The 16,667-nt window shown below is 37.4% G+C and overlaps 1 pseudogene; it reads left to right on the forward strand.

The window, feature by feature from the left end:
* The first annotated feature begins 1,942 nt into the window (after positions 1-1,942).
* Positions 1,943-12,107, forward strand: LOC128576899 (M-phase phosphoprotein 8-like; annotated as a pseudogene).
* Positions 12,108-16,667: the final 4,560 nt, after the last annotated feature.

Consider the following 16,667-nt stretch of genomic DNA (forward strand, 5'->3'; position numbering starts at 1 on the left):
GGACTCTTATCCCTACCTTTGCCTTATCTCCCCAAATCCTCTTCCACTGCTACTTCCAATGACAACCTAGTTCAGATAAAACCCAGGATCTCATAAGGGGACAAAATGCTTTGGCTCTACAATTATGCCATTTACTCTGCCTGTCATATTTGATGTGGATAAACAGTGCCTCCCAGGCTTAGTGCAGTGGCTTATACCTGTAATTCTAGCGCTCTGGGATGCAGAAGTGGGTAGACTGCTTGAGCTCAGGAGTTCTAGACCAGCCTGAGCAAGAGTGAGACCCTATCTCACTCTTTCAAAACATCGAAAAACTAGCCAGACATATTGTTTGGTTACTGTAGTCCCAGCTACTTAGGAGGCTAAGGGAAGAGAATTGCCTGAGCTCAAGAGATTGAGGTTGCTGTAAGCTATGATGTCAAGTCACTCTAGCCCAGGTGACAGAGTGAAAATTTGTCTCAGAAGATGAAAAAATGCCTCCCATTTTAGGTATCATTTTCTTGTTCTATAAAGCATGGGTAATAACATCTACTCTGTCTGCCTACCTTGTTTGTTTGAGACTCAAGAAGCAAATGAAAGTGAGACTGTTATTCACAAATGAGAAATGTTCCTTAAATTTGATTATCCAAAGAATTAACAAAAATAAAACTTTGATAAATGTTAATATGTGTTTAAAAATCATAGATTCCTAAGCAAAATGTTCATGGGTTCCATTTACCCTCATGAATAAAAATGCAGCTGGTCTCAATAAAGCTTAAGGGGCTTTAAAAATTACTGAATCCTAGTATACTTCTTTCTTTGAGGGACATTCTGAGCTGCCTTTGCATGGTAGCCATAATGGATAATTTGTTTGAATCTTTGGCTTATTCTTTTTTTTTTTTTTATTTGAGCTGCAAATGGTGAGATTGATCTTTGTCAATGCTTAAATAGGTCCTTGCCAATGCTCAAATGCCTCATTGCGAATCATGCTGCTCATGTCCAATGATAGTAGAGAATCTAATCTCATCCATGCAGCCCTAAAGCTTAGGTTATCATTGAGCTCTAATCATTAGCTGAAGGTGGTATTTATTTATTTAGAAACAGATGTTCCCTCTGTTGCCCAGGCTAGATTGCTGTGACATCAGCTTAGCTCACAGCAATCTATTTTCTATTTTTTTTTTTTTTTTTAGTAGAGATGAAGTCTTGTTCTTTCTCAGGCTGATCTTGAACTCCTAAACTCAAGGGATTCTCCCACCTCAGCCTTCCAGAATGCTAGAATTATAAGTGTGAGCCACCAAATCTGACCTAAAGATAGCATTTTAGATGAACATTTATGATGAAATGAGAGTGCTTGATTTGGCTTTCTTGCTATTCTGACACCTTTTTTTAAGGGCTATACATTTATAGACTTGCAGTAATTTCTGAGAAGAAAGTTAGACTTTTATCTGGGAGGTGAGTTGTTCTTGCTGAAGATAGCCTAGGCAGAGATATTGCTTTTGGAAGAAGGAATCTTAGAATACACCCATTACTGTAAAACATAGTACTGAATGGAGACAGGAAAATAATTAGTTGCAGAGAAAATAACTTCACAATTTAATTGATGAAATTATGAAATTCATAATGAAATTCATTGATGAAATAATAAATTAAGAATTTTGTGATGAAATTCACAAAATCTAAGTACTGATGTGAACTGTGTGGTTATCCAATCCTGTATTTCTCAAATTCCAATCATTCTTGTACCTCCTGCATGTTTTTTCCATAACTGTTTATCATCACTTAATATGATAGAAGGGATATCTTGTTTTAATCTAGTAAAATTGAACTGTATGTAAACTTATTTAACTTATTTTAAAAGAAAACAATAGATGTCGCCAAAGTGGATTAAGGCTGAACGCAGAGCACAAGGAGTGGCTAGGGTGTGTGTTGCAACCTCTTTTCCACAGCTGGTTGCTGATTTTAGATGATGGAGCCACTTGCAGAAGAAAGCAGTGTGACCTCAGCTCCTCTGTCACGTTCCTATAGAAATTATGAGTGTCCTGAAGTAGAAGAAGGAGTTGACCTAGTGGTTGAGAAGGTCACAGCCACGAGAGGAATGGAGGCCATTGGGGACAACGAGGAAGATAGGGAGGATGTGCTCGAGTTGGAGAAGATCCTGGACATGACGACTGAGCAGAAAAAAAGCCAGACTCTGTAAAATAATTAAAAGAGGTTTATTCTGATCCAAATTTGAGGACCATGACCAGGAGCCATGCCCAAAAAGCCTTGAGCAAGTGGACTCTCAGTGGTGGGATTATAGTTTGTTTGTTTTTTTTTTTAACATTTCAGGGAGACAGAAATTACAGAGTAAAGTGCTTTATAAAGTTCGCTGGAAAGGATATATGTTGGATGATGATACCTGGGAGCCTAAAATTCACCTGAAGGATAGGAAAGAGGTGCTTCTTGAATTTAGGAAGAAAGTTGTGGATAACAAAGCCAAAGCAGTCAAGAAGGACATTCAGACACTGTCACTAAATAATGATATATTTGAGGCAAACTCTGATAGTAATCAGCAAAGTGAGGCAAAGGAAGATACTTCCCAAGGAAGAAAAAGAAAAAAATTGAGACATAGAGAGGAGAAAAGCCCTGATGATCTGAAAAAGAAAAAAGCCAAGACTTGGAAACTGAAAGATAAATCCAAACCAGATCTGGAGAGCTCCTTGGAAAATGTAGTTTTTGATTTAAGAACAATGAAAATAATTTGGAAGCCAAAGAAGAATTAAAGGAGTCCAAAAAGACCCCCCGAAAAAATAAAGAAATAAAAGAAAATAAGGAATTCAAGAAAGTTAAAAATGCTGAAATAAAAGATTTAAAGATTAAAAAAGAGAAGATCCCAAAGAAAACAGAAAAAGAAAAAAAGAAAAATGTATTGACTCTCAAGTGGAATTTGAACCGAGTGTACTTAGTGATTTCCCCTTTCAAGAAGATGACAATGAAGATTAACATTCTGATAACAGAGAAGAGAAACAAAAATTAAAAGTGCAAAAGATAGAGTGGGCCAAGATGCATGGCAGGACCAATTAATAAACAGCTGGATAGCACCACAAGTACTCAGGAGGATGCTGATGTCAAGACCAGGAGGAAAACGAAAGACCCTGAGAAAGGCTGAGGAACCCAAGGGAGCAGGAAGCTAGAAAATAAGAATGCTTTGTTGGAGAAAAAACTGTGCCTAAAAAACAAAAGAATCAAGAGAAAGGTAGAAGTATCATTGAGTTGGAGAAGCTGACACCTGCCGCTGCTTAGATGCCAAAGTGTTTAAGATTGGGTAGTGAAGGGAGAAGCTTCAGGTCCAGTGACTATTGAGGAGGAGAAAGAGGCCAAGAAAAATGAACCCAAAGGCTTCTGGAGTAAGATGGTGGCCGAGTAACAGCTTCTGTTTAACTGGGCACAGTGAGATTTGGGAGAGAAGACTCCAGGCATCTCTGGCTGGTGGGATCTGCCCAGAAGCTTCCTTTGGTGACACAGGGCATCAGCAAGAGACTTCTGGACCCCACGAGGAGGATAAAAGTGGTGGTAAACTGGCAAGTGGTAGGTGCGTTTGTTCAGTTGGAGGCTGCCGCAGCTGTAGCCAAAGCAACAGCGAGATTGCAAGCATGAAAAGACTTACCTGTGGGCTGTTTTGTTTTTTTTTTTGGAATTGAGCACTCAATTGAACTGCCTTGGGAGATCTTGAGTGGGTGTTTGGACAATGTTGGGCATTGTCTGGGGCCCTGGACTGAGCCACTGAGCCAAAAAGGAACTAATATCATTCAACTGTGGGCTGCCTACACAGCCACTGAGTGTGTGGGGGTGCTGATCCTGCAGGTTTCAGCACAGGGATCGGCCGGGAGACCTTAGTTGAATAATTGAGTGACTGAGCTGCCCAATGGTAGGGACTGAGACACTGGGGAAGAGTGGAGATCTAAGTGTTTGGCAGATTACAGCCTTGACCCTCAGGGGCATAGAGTGAGACTGGTTTTGGCACACTGGATAAGTGGGCAGCCATGCCAGGAGAGATGCCAGCAATAAGTGCTTTCCTTGGAAAGCTTCTGCTTAGCCAAAGTTCACAGTTTGGAGTGTCTTTTAAGTTGGCTGAGGAGACATTTGGGCTCCCAAGTCTGCAGGGTCTCAGAAATCAGCAGTGGCCTCCAGTCTCCATCTCATACAGCTGTATCAACATTGTGATTAACATCTCATACCTCAAAAGATCACCTGTTGCCCAGACAATATTCAGCAAAATATATAATATTCAGCAAAATATATATACTGTGTTGTTTAATATCACAACTTTTCCTCCACAGTTTTCCTTTTTCCTCTTTGTTCTTTCTCTGTCTCTCTCTCTCTTCTTTTTTTTTTTTTGTTCACTATTCTAGTTTAAATACAATCTTCCATTTTTTCCTTCTTTAACAACTAGAACTTCATTTTTGTTAGTGTTTCGGACCCTATTATTTTTTTTCACCCAATTTCATCCCATTAGGGTTTTTGTTTATTTGTTTTGGTTTGATTTATAGTATTTTTGTCTTTCCTCTAGACCTGGTGGAGGTGGGGTACTGTGCCTTATCAAGCTGGCAAAGAGCTGCTGACCTCAAGGAAACCCAGCACCCCCAGAGGTTGGGGGTTTTAAGGTTGGGTCAAATTACCCTACTATACACCTATATTACTCCTTTCTCCTTCTTTCGGTGCCTGTCTTCTTTTTGTCAATATTTCAATTTACTCACCCCCTCTTCTTTCTCATTTTTCTTGCTCTTCAATCTTCTCATCTTTCTGGTCCTGTAAAAAAAGGACTCATTAAAACTTTAGGCCAGAGGCACAGTAACTTAAAAAGCAAGAGGAAGTGAAAGGAAAATTAGGGCAAGGAAACAGATACAAGAAAACACTAATGAAGAAGAATCAGCAGAAAAATCCTGGCAACATGAAAGACCAGCCCAGAGCAACCCCTTCAAGGGACTGTGAGGTAGCTACTGCAGAGTATTCCATCAATAAAGAAATGTTAGAAATGACAGAAGGAGAATTAAAATGCACATGATGAAAAACAATGAAGGAAATTGCTGAGAAAGTGCAAAACAACCAAAAAACAATGAAGGAACTAGCTGAGAAAGTGGAAAATAACCAATAGGAAATCCAAAAACAGAATCAAATAAGAGATTAATGATATGAAAAATATAGAAATGATATAGCAGAACTGAAGGAACTAAAACAGTCAATAATGGAACTTAAAGATGAAATAGAAAATATCAACAACAGATTAGACCATGCCAAAGAATGAATCTCAGAGGTAGAGGATAAAGCTCTTGAGATAACACAGATAGTTAAAGAGGCAGAAAAGAGACAGAGAAAATAGAATGTTCACTGACAGAATTATGGGACTTTATGAAGTGTTCAAACATACAAGTTATAGGTATTCCAGAAGGGGAAGAAGAATGACCCAGAGGAATGGAAGCCATTCTACAGAATATTATAAATGAAAATTTCCCAAATATCACCAAATATTCTGACATACTCCTTTTAGAGGGATATTGGTTCCCTGGTCACCTCAACTCAAATAGAGCTTCTCCAAGACACATTGTGATGAACCTATCTAAAGTCAAGACAAAAGAAAACATTTTGCAAGCTGCCTGGAGTAAGCACCAACTGAGCTGCAGGGGCAAATCCATCATGGTGACTGTGGACTTCTCTAATGAAACTTTTCAAGCCAGAAGACAATGGTCATCTTAGTTTAATCAACTTAAACAGAACAATTTCCAGCCCAGAATTCTACATCCCACTAAGTTATGCTTTAAAATTGACAGAGAAATCAAATCTTTTCCTGATATGCAAACATAGAGGAAGTTTGCAACAACAAGACCAGCTTGACAGGAAATACTTCAATCTGTTCTACACACTGAACATCACAATGGACCTTCAGCAAAGAAAACACCCAGAAATTAAAGGACAGAACCTAGCTTTCCCAATGATGCAAAAGACAAAACTAAGCAATAGACCTTCACAAAAGCAGATGAATAGAACACTACCACACTTATCAATTGTCTCAATAAATGTTAATGGCTTGAATTCTCCACTGAAGAGGTATAGATTGGCTGATTGTATTTAAAAGTACAAGCCATCTATTTGCTGTATGCAGGAAACACACCTCACATCAAAGGACAAATTAAAACTCAAAGTTAAGAGTTGGAAGTCAATTTTCCAGGCAAAAGGAATTCAGAAGAAAAGAGGGGTTGCAACCTTATTTTCTGATACATGTGGATTTAAAGCAACTCAAGTCAAGAAAAGACAATGATGGTCACTTTATATTGGTCAAAGGAGAAATACAACAAGAACACATTTCAATTCTAAATATTTATGCACCCGATTTAAATGCTCCCATATTCTTGAAACAGACCTTACTTAGTCTGAGGAATATGATATCCTATAACACCATGATAACAGTGGACTTCAACACCCCTCTCTCAGAGTTGGACAGATCCTTGAAACAGAAATTACACAAAGATATAAGAGATTTAAATGAAACCCCAGAACAACTGTGTGTTATAGATGTATATAGAACACTCCATTGCAAAGATCAAGAATATACATTCTTCTCATTGTCCCATGGAACATTCTCCAAAATTGATCATATCATAGGATACAATAAAACCCTCAACAGAATCAAAAGAATTGAAATTTTACCTTGCATCTTCTCAGACCACAAGGAAATAAAGGGGAACTCAATTCCAACAAAAACATTCAACCTCAAACAAAGGCATGGAAGTTAGACAGCCTTATGCTGAATGACATTTGGGTACAGAAGGAAATAAAAAAGGAAATCATTAACTTCCTTGAGTATAACAACAATGAAGATACAAGCTACCAAAACCTGTGGGATACAGCGAAAGCATTCCTGAGAGGAACAGTTACCATTTTAGAAACCTACATTTGAAAAACAGAAAAAGAGCACATCAACAAACTCACAAGCCATCTTATGGAATTGGAAAAAGAAGAACAATCTAAGGTCTAAACTCAGCAGAAGAAAAGAAATAACCAAAATTAAATCAGAGATGAATGAAATTGAAAACAAAAGAATCATTCAGAAAATTAATGAAACAAAGAGTTTTTTTTAATAATTAAAATAGATAAACCTTTGACCAGACTAATTAGAAATAAAAAAGTAAAATCTCTAGTAACATCAATCAGAAATAATAAAGGGGAAATAACAACTGATGCCACAGAAATACAATAAATTATCTCTGAATACCGCCAGAAACTCTGTGCCCGGAAGTTTGATAATGTGAAAGAAATAGATCAATATTTGGAATCACACTCTCTCCCTGGACTTAGCCCAGATGAAACAGATCTCCTGAAAAGACCAATTTCAAGCCCTGAGATCAAAGAAACAATAAAAAATTTCCCAACTAAAAAATGCCCTGGTCCAGATGGCTTCACACCAGAATTCTATCAAACCATCAAAGAAGAGCTTATTCCTATATTGCAGAAATTATTCCAAAAAATAGAGGAGGAAGGAATCTTCCCCAACACATTCTATGAAGCAAACATCACCCTGAAACCAAAACCAGGAAAAGATCCAACTGAAAAGGAAAACTTCAGACCAATTTCACTAATTAATATAGATACAAAAATTCTCAACCAAATCCTAGCCAATAGATTACAGCTTATCATCAAAAAAAAGTCATACATCATGACCAAGTAGGTTTCATTCCAGGGATGCAAGGCTGGTTTAATATATATAAATCCACAAACATTATTAATCATATCAACAGAAGCAAAAACAAAGCCCATATGATCCTCTCTGGATGCAGAAAAAGCATTTGAGAAAAACCAACATCCTTTTCTAATTAGAACACTGAAGAGCATGGACATAGGTGACACATTTCTTTTTTATTTTTCTTTCTTTCTTTTTTTTTTTTTTTTGCAGTTTTGGCCAGGACCCGGTTTGAGCACGCCACCCCTGGTATGTGGGGCCAGCGCTGGCCCATGACACATTTCTTAAACAGATTGAAGCTGTCTACGGCAAACCCACAGGTAATATTTTACTGAATGGAGTTAAACTGAATGCTTTTCCACTTAGAACTGGAACCAGACAAGGTTGTTCTCTTTTGCTATTACTATTCCACATAGTTCTGGAAGTTTTAGGCAATACAATGAGGCAAGACAAGAAATAAAGGGCATTCAAATGGGGCTGGAGGAGGTCAAACTCTCCCTCTCTGCTGAAGACATGATCTTATACTTAGAGAACCCAAAAGACTGACCTACAAGACTCTTGGAAGTCATCAAAAAATACAGTAATGTCTTGGGATATAAAATCAATGTTCACAAGTCAGTTGCCTTTGTATATGCCAACAACAGCCAAGATGAGAGGCTAATAAAGGACACAACTTCCTTCACCATAGCCCCAAAGAAAATGAAATACTTAGGAATATACCAAAACAAAAGTTTTGTTTATAACTATAAACAAAATTATGAAACCCTAAGAAAGGAAATAGCAGAGGACTTTAACAAATGGAAGAACATACCATGCTCATGGCTGGGAAGAACCAACCTTGTTAAAATGTCTATACTTCCCAGAGCACTCTACAGATTCAACTCCATCCCTATTAAAATACCAAAATCCTATTTTCTTTTTTTTTTATTTTATTTATTTATTTTTTTTTGTAGAGACAGAGTCTCACTGTAGTCTGTAGTGCCCTCGGGTAGAGTGCCATGACGTTACATGGCTCACAGCAACCTCCAACTCTTGGGCTTACGCGATTCTCTTGCCTCAGCCTCCCGAGCAGCTGGGACTACAGGCACCCGCCACAACGCCTGGCTATTTTTTTGTTGCAGTTTGGCTGGGGCTGGGCTTGAACCCGCCACCCTCGGCATATGGGGCCGGCGCCCTACTCACTGAGCCACAGGTGCCGCCCCCAAAATCCTATTTTCAAGACTCAGAAAAAATGATTCTGCATTTTGTATGGAACCGTAAAATAACCCATGTAGCTAAGGAAGTTCTTAGTAATATAAATAAAGCCAGGGGCATCAGCACACCAGATTTAAGGCTGTACTACAAGACCATAGTGGTCAAGACAGCATGGTACTGGCACAAAATTAGAGACATTTGGAATCAAATAGAAAACCAGGAAATGAAGCCAAGAACTGACAACCACTTAATCTTCGATAAACCAAACAAGAATGTATACTGAGGGAAGGACTCCCTGTTTAATAAATGGTGCTGGGAGAACTGGATATCCACAGGTAAAAGACTGAAACTGAACCCCCACCTTTCTCCACTCACAAAAATTGATTCAAGATGGATAAAGGACTTAAATTTAAGGCATGAAACAATAAAAATCCTCAAAGAAAGCATAGAAAAAACATTGGAATATATTGGCCTAGGGAAAGACTTTATGAAGAAGACTGTCATGGCAATTGCAGCAACAACAAATATAAACAAATGAGATTTAATTAAACTGAAATGCTTCTGTACAGCTAAGGAGACAATAACAAAAGCAAATAGACAACCTACCCAATTGGAAAGGATATTTACATATTTTGAATCAAAAATTTAATAACTAGGATCTATAGAGAACTTAAATTAATCCACATGAAAAAAGCCAACAATCCCATACATCAATGGGGAAGAGAGAAGAGCAGAACCTTCTTTGAAGAAGACAGGCGAATGGCTAGCAAATATAAGAAAAAATGCTCATCATCCCTAATTATTATAGAAATGCAACTTAAAAGCACCCTGAAATATCATATAACCCCTGGGAGAATGGACCATATCACAAAATCTCAAAACTGCAGATGCTGGCGTGGATGCAAAGAGAAAGGAACGCTTTTACACTGCTGGTGGGACTGCAAACTAATACAACCTTTTTGGAAGGAAATATGGATAAACCTCAAAGAACTCAAGCTAGACCTCCCATTTGATCCTGCAATCCCATTACTGGGCATCTATCCAGAAGGTTAAAAAAAAAACAAAACTTTTTATTATAAAGACACTTGTACTGGACTGTTTATCGCAGCTCAATTTAAAATTGCTAAAATGTGGAGACAGCCTAAATGTCCTTCAATACAGGAATGGATTAGCAAGCTGTGGTATATGTATACCATGGAATACTATTCAGCCATTAAAAAATGGAGATTTTGCAGCATTTTTATTAGCCTGGATAGAGGTGGAACACATTATTCTTAGTGAAGCATCACAGGAATGGAGAGGCATGAATCCTATGTATTCAACTTTGATATGAGGACAATTAATGATAATTAATGACACAGTGGGTATGGGGAGAGGGGAGAGCAGACAGAGAGAGAAGGAGGGAGGGGTGGGGGAAAGAAAAAAGGAAAATAAAATAGTGACTAATTCTCACATAATTTGGATTTAATTTTGACCAATGTACATTGTTTGAACAATAATTTTTTTTTTTTTTTTTTTTTTTTTTTTTTGCCGGGGCTGGGTTTGAACCCACTACCTCCGGCATATGGGACCGGCACCCTACTCCTTGAGCCACAGGTGCCGCCCTGAACAATAATTTTTTATTCAACTTGTTAATATGTTGTTTAGGATACTGCATTGTCATCTATAAGTGAAATATGTTTGTAACTTCCCTTTATAATAATATATTTTTTCTGATTTTAATATCAGGTATATCCAGATGAAGTAGAATGCATTTGAAGTAGTTCTTCTTTTTCTATTGTCTATAAGATTTGGGATGATCTGTTATATTTTTTTGAAATTATCTTTTATTTTTATTTATAAATATTAGTTGTCTATTTTTTGAGACTTTGGAAGAAGAATGAACCCAAAGAAAAAGTTCAGAAAAGACTTGATTCAGACAAGGAAAAGAAAGGATGAAAAGAGCCAAAGGGATTAAGGACACTTAAAGAAATCAGAAATTCATTTGACTTATATTAACTCCTGAAGGAAAATACAATGCTCCTGATAGTAAAAGGAAAAGAGATGAAATACCACTGGATTGTAAAACCACACACAAAGGATCACAAAACCAAGGAAAACAAGCAGTTACTTAAAAAAAGGAGAAATACCAGGGATGAAACCGATACTTGGGTATATATTGCTGCAGAAGTTGACCAGGAGGTTTCAAACACTAGGTACCCAATGTATTATAATGCGGATGGCAGGCAACATATTTTGAGTTTTGTCATGGACTTGCAGTTGGAATGGATAAAATTAGAAAACTTTTAAACCACCTTGATGGGGAAGATGATAATTTTGCTACAGCAGATGCAATTCCAAGTAATTTGTTAAGGGATGCTGTGAAAAACGGGATTATATCACTGTAAAAGTTGAACTTAATTCAAATGAAGACTATAACCTGGACCAAGAGGATTCTAGTGGGATGACATTGGTAATGCTTGCTATGGCAGGAGGACAAGATGATCTCCTGAGACTCTTCATCACTAAAGGTGCAAAAGTGAACAGCCGGGAGAAGAATGGGACCACCACCCTTATTCATGCTGCTGAAAAGAACTTTTCAACTATGGTGGCTATCCTTTTGGAAGCAGGACCTTTTGTAAATGTCCAGCAGAGCAATGGTGAGACTGCATTGATGAAGGCCTGTAAGAGAGGAAATTCAAATATCATTGGACTTGTAATTTAATGTGGGGCTGACCGCAACATTTTGTCAAAGCACCAAAATAGGGCACTGAATTTTGCAACGCAGAGTAACAACATGCTTATGTACAAATTGCTGAAGAGCCGTTTAGAGACACTTTCAAGAGTTGCAGAACAGACATTAAAGGATTACTTTGAAGCTCCTCTTGTTCTACCACAACCAGTCTTTCCAATAGCATGTCATCGACTCTGTGAGGGGGCAAAATTTTCAACAGATTTCAATTAATAACCCTCCATAGAATATTCTGGAAGGCTATGGCATCCTGCTGTTTATTTTTCATGCAAACTTTGTGGATAAAAATGTTATTGCTTGACTCTGTGGACCACATAGTGTACAAGCTGTGGTTTTAAATGATAAATTTCAACTTCCTGTTTTTCTCCCAGTCATTTAGTTTACTCATTCAGCCCTGTCCCAGGCTCAAATAAACTCTTTATAACATTGACAGAACCACCCTCTGCTAAGGTGAAGCTGCTAATAGGAGCATACAGACTCCAGGGGCAATGACCACACAGAAAGGATTGGGATGGGGTTTTTTCAGACCTATTCCTAAACATTCTCTTTGAAGCAGTTTGGTATTCTCCTGGCACATCTCAAACCTTCACATGTAAAAGTTTGTACACCACCTATGGTGCAAGCCTGTCTGTTGTCATCTGTAAGATGGGAGAGAGGGTGTGTTGATGCCAGTGTTTGGGAATCTCAGCATTGTGTCTAGACTGAATATTTCAGTTTTTCCACAATGTGGATGGTACATATGAGGCTTATTTTAAAAAATTAAGACTTTTTTTCTTTAAAAAATAAAAAAATAAAATAAAACACTGTATTATTATGCACTTCGGAAAATGTAACAACTGACATAAAGACACAATAATTGCATACAAATAATATTAATTATGTTATAAGCAATAAGATAATTGTGAATTTCTTTTTAAAATCTTTCCTAGTTTTGTATGCCAATTGTGACAGATGAGTTCAGGCCTTACTGCGGTATATAACCTTGGAATGTATAGAAAAAAACTTCTTTTCTCAAAAAGACTGGTTCCTCACTGAGATCACACAGCGAAACTGTGGCAAAAATGAGACTAATTTGGTCATAGGCATGTGACTTCTTTTCCATATATTCCACAGAGACAAATCCCACTTAAAGTGTCTCTTTGAAAGAAGAGCTATTACTTGAGGCTTACTTAGTATGTTGGTACATACCTTTTCCTTATTAAATTTACTTCATATTTAGACTTGTATCCCCAGTTGTGTGAGGCCTTGATGTAATAGTCAAAAGCTTAAAGTGAGGAACTGAAATATGGAATGAGGCATCAATAAAGTTGGGGCAGGGAAAGAATTTTGGTATAGATGAATTAAGACATACAAAGCCTCAATCTTTGCAGACAAAAAGGGAAATCTAGATATTGATCATATCTCTAACAGCTGCATAAATCTCAGGAGACTATGTATGAGACAGCAGAGCAGCCAACTAGTACAGGAACATCAGATTTAACTTCAAACTTTACTGATCTGGGAGGAATTTGGAACAAAGATTAAAAGGAGCTATAAGACAATAAATAAGCTTATAAGACAATTCTTAATCATAGTTGTGATCATGAGTCATTAAAATAGATTATATGTAATATACACTTAATAGTTTGATTTTATGTTACATATCCTTCTCTCAGCATACATTACAAATGCTCTCCATTTCAGAAATGTTCAAACATGCACAAACCAGACAGAATGTTTTGATGAACCTTAATGTGCCTATGACCCAGCTTCAACAATTAAGAAGGTTGTAAATTTTATTGTATTTATGTGGTTTTCATCCCATTTTTGTTGAAGTATTCTAAAATAAATTTTGGATAAAATGTCATTTCGTCCATAAATACTTGAATAAATGCTTCTAACTGATGAGGACTATTCTTATATACATTGCCACAATACATATAATTTGTTCCAGATTTATTAGTTGCTACATTAGAGAGTACCACAAAGGACTGGGAATCCTGGACTGTCATCCCAACTCTATCAACATACAATTGTGGGCTCAGCGCCTGTAGCTAAGTGGTTAGGGTGCTGGCCACATACACTGAGGCTGGTGGGTTCAAACCCAGCCTGAGCCTGTTAAACGACAATGAAAACTACAACCAAAAGAAAAAGCAGAGCATAGTGGTGGGAACCTGCAGTCCCAGCTATTTGGGAGGCTGAGGCAAGAGAATCACTTAAATTCAAGAGTTTGAGGTTGTTGTGAGCTGTGACACCATGGCACCCTACTGAGGGCAACACAGTGAGATTCTGTCTCAAAAACCAAAACCAAAAACTAAAACATGCAATTGTGTGACTCCTCATGACCTGAGTTTTTCTTTCTGTCAATTAGAGAGTTAGGTACAATCTCTAAGACACCATTAATCTCTGAGATTCTGAGTTTAAGCAGCAAAAATGATTACGTTTGAGAATTGATATTTTGTAATTTCTCTATTAGGTAGAGAGAAAAGAAGATTAGAATCTGGTGTCTTTAAACACTATCTTGAGAATTTGTGCTAGAGATAGAAACTTAAAAATTAGTAGAGTTTCAAGCACCGTTGTTTATAACTTCTGAGGAAACATTTCCTGTAAATACCTACACAGGAACACCCAATAATTATTTGAAAACAAGAACAAGTGGTTTCATCATTTTACCTTCCTAGTTAAAGGACTAACGCCAGTTTGGCAGAAGTGCTCCCAAAGCCTGTGGCGCCCTCTTCTGACCCCTTACTCAACAGGGTAGCAATGGCTTTTGTTTTTGAGCTGCTCTCTGGCTTTAGGTTTTCTCATTTCCTTATATGTTGTAACTTACTCTTGAAGTATCATGTAAAAACTCAAACATGACTGGTGGATTACACAGATACCAGGAAAGAAATATGGATGCATATCCATGGTGAATAATTTATATTTTCTTCTAGGTTTCTATTTTGAAATTTGAGACTTGTCCCAGAGGAGAATGTGTAACTTTGAAATTTGAAATGTAATGAAAATCTCACTCAAGTAAGCAGGAAGTCTGTAAAAGGAAATCTTATGAAAATAAGAAAATTTTTTACTAAAATATCCAAATGAGTTAAAAATATATTACTGTATTAAAATTCAAGCTTTATGTCATTAACTGTGTGCCTTATAGCAGGGAAGCAAGACAGGCTCCCTTTCACAGTGTACACTCTTTGCTTTAAAATTGCTCTGTGTTTCTCTATTCAGAGACAGAGGACCTCTTTCAAACTATGTAATGCTTTATCTCTTACTTTTATCACCTATGTCATTCTGATTTTCTTCCTATCCTTCACAATGTTGATCGAGGGGATTTTCTATCAAAATGTCTTCTTCCTTACTTGTCACTCATTCCATTATTCACCTCCATTATTTTCAGGTGTATTACACATTTTAGCTCCTCAAGAAAACATTTCTTCAATGTTACATTTTACATGATCCTTTTTTTCTCCGAATTCCTAAATTTGGAATCACACTATTAAGAACTCCATTGCTTGGTTTTCAATTTGATTCCAAGTGTCTATGTCTCTGTTTTTGTGCCAGTACCATGCTGTCTTGAGCACTATGGCTTTGTAGTACAGACTAAAATCTGGTATGCTGATGCCCCCAGCTAAACCAAACAAGAACATACCTTGGTGGAAAGACTCCCTATTCAATAAATGGTGTTGGGAGAACTGGATGTCTACATGTAAAAGACTGAAACTGCACCCACACCTTTCCCCACTCACAAAAATTGATTCAAGATGGATAAAGGACTTAAATTTAAGGCATGAAACAATAAAAATCCTCCAAGAAAGCATAGGAAAAACACTGGAAGATATTGGCCTGGGGAAAGACTTCATGAAGAAGACTGCCATGGCAATTGCAACAACAACAAAAATAAACAAATGGGACTTCATTAAACTGAAAAGCTTCTGTACAGCTAAGGAGACAATAACCAAAGCAAAGAGACAACCCACACAATGGGAAAGGATATTTGCATATTTTCAATCAGACAAAAGCTTGATAACTAGGATCTATAGAGAACTCAAATTAATCCACATGAAAAAAGCCAACAATCCCTTATATCAATGGGCAAGAGACATGAATAGAACTTTCTCTAAAGATGACAGATGAATGGCTAACAAACACATGAAAAAATGTTCATCATCTCTATATATTAGAGAAATGCAAATCAAAACAACCCTGAGATATCATCTTACCCCAGTGAGAATGGCCCACATCACAAAATCTCAAAACTGCAGATGCTGGCGTGGATGTGGACAGAAGGGAACACTTTTACACTGCTGGTGGGACTGCAAACTAGTACAACCTTTCTGGAAGGAAGTATGGAGAAACCTCAAAGCACTCAAGCTAGACCTCCCATTTGATCCTGCAATCCCATTACTGGGCATCTACCCAGAAGGAAAGAAATCCTTTTATCATAAGGAACTTGTACTAGACTGTTTATTGCAGCTCAATTTACAATCGCCAAAATGTGGAAACAGCCTAAATGCCCACCAAGCCAGGAATGGATTAACAAGCTGTGGTATATGTATACCATGGAATACTATTCAGCCATTAAAAAAAATGGAGACTTTACATCCTTCGTATTAACCTGGATGGACGTGGAAGACATTATTCTTAGTAAAGCATCACAAGAATGGAGAAGCATGAATCCTATGTACTCAATTTTGATATGAGGACAATTAATGACAATTATGGTTATGGGGGAGAAGCAGAAAGAGGGAAGGAGGGGGGGGCCTTGGTGTGTGTCACACTTTATGGGGTCAAGACATGATTGCAAGAGGGACTTTACCTAACAATTGCAATCAGTGTAACCTGGCTTATTGTCCCCTCAATGAATCCCCAACAATAAAAAAAAAAAAAGAACTCCATTGCACTATAATGTAATCAGAGTAATTATACAAACTATGGTTCTGAAAAAGATTTTTTAAAATTTCATTTAATAGTCACTCTCTTTTCTCTATTCTGATTGTTAGCATGTTTGAATTCTGTCTTTTTACGCTTATTCAGGGTTTAGGTTTTAGACACAGAGAAGCCTATATGACCTGTTTGAAA

This window comes from Nycticebus coucang, chromosome X, assembly GCF_027406575.1.
Source record: "Nycticebus coucang isolate mNycCou1 chromosome X, mNycCou1.pri, whole genome shotgun sequence".
Taxonomy (NCBI): domain Eukaryota; kingdom Metazoa; phylum Chordata; class Mammalia; order Primates; family Lorisidae; genus Nycticebus; species Nycticebus coucang.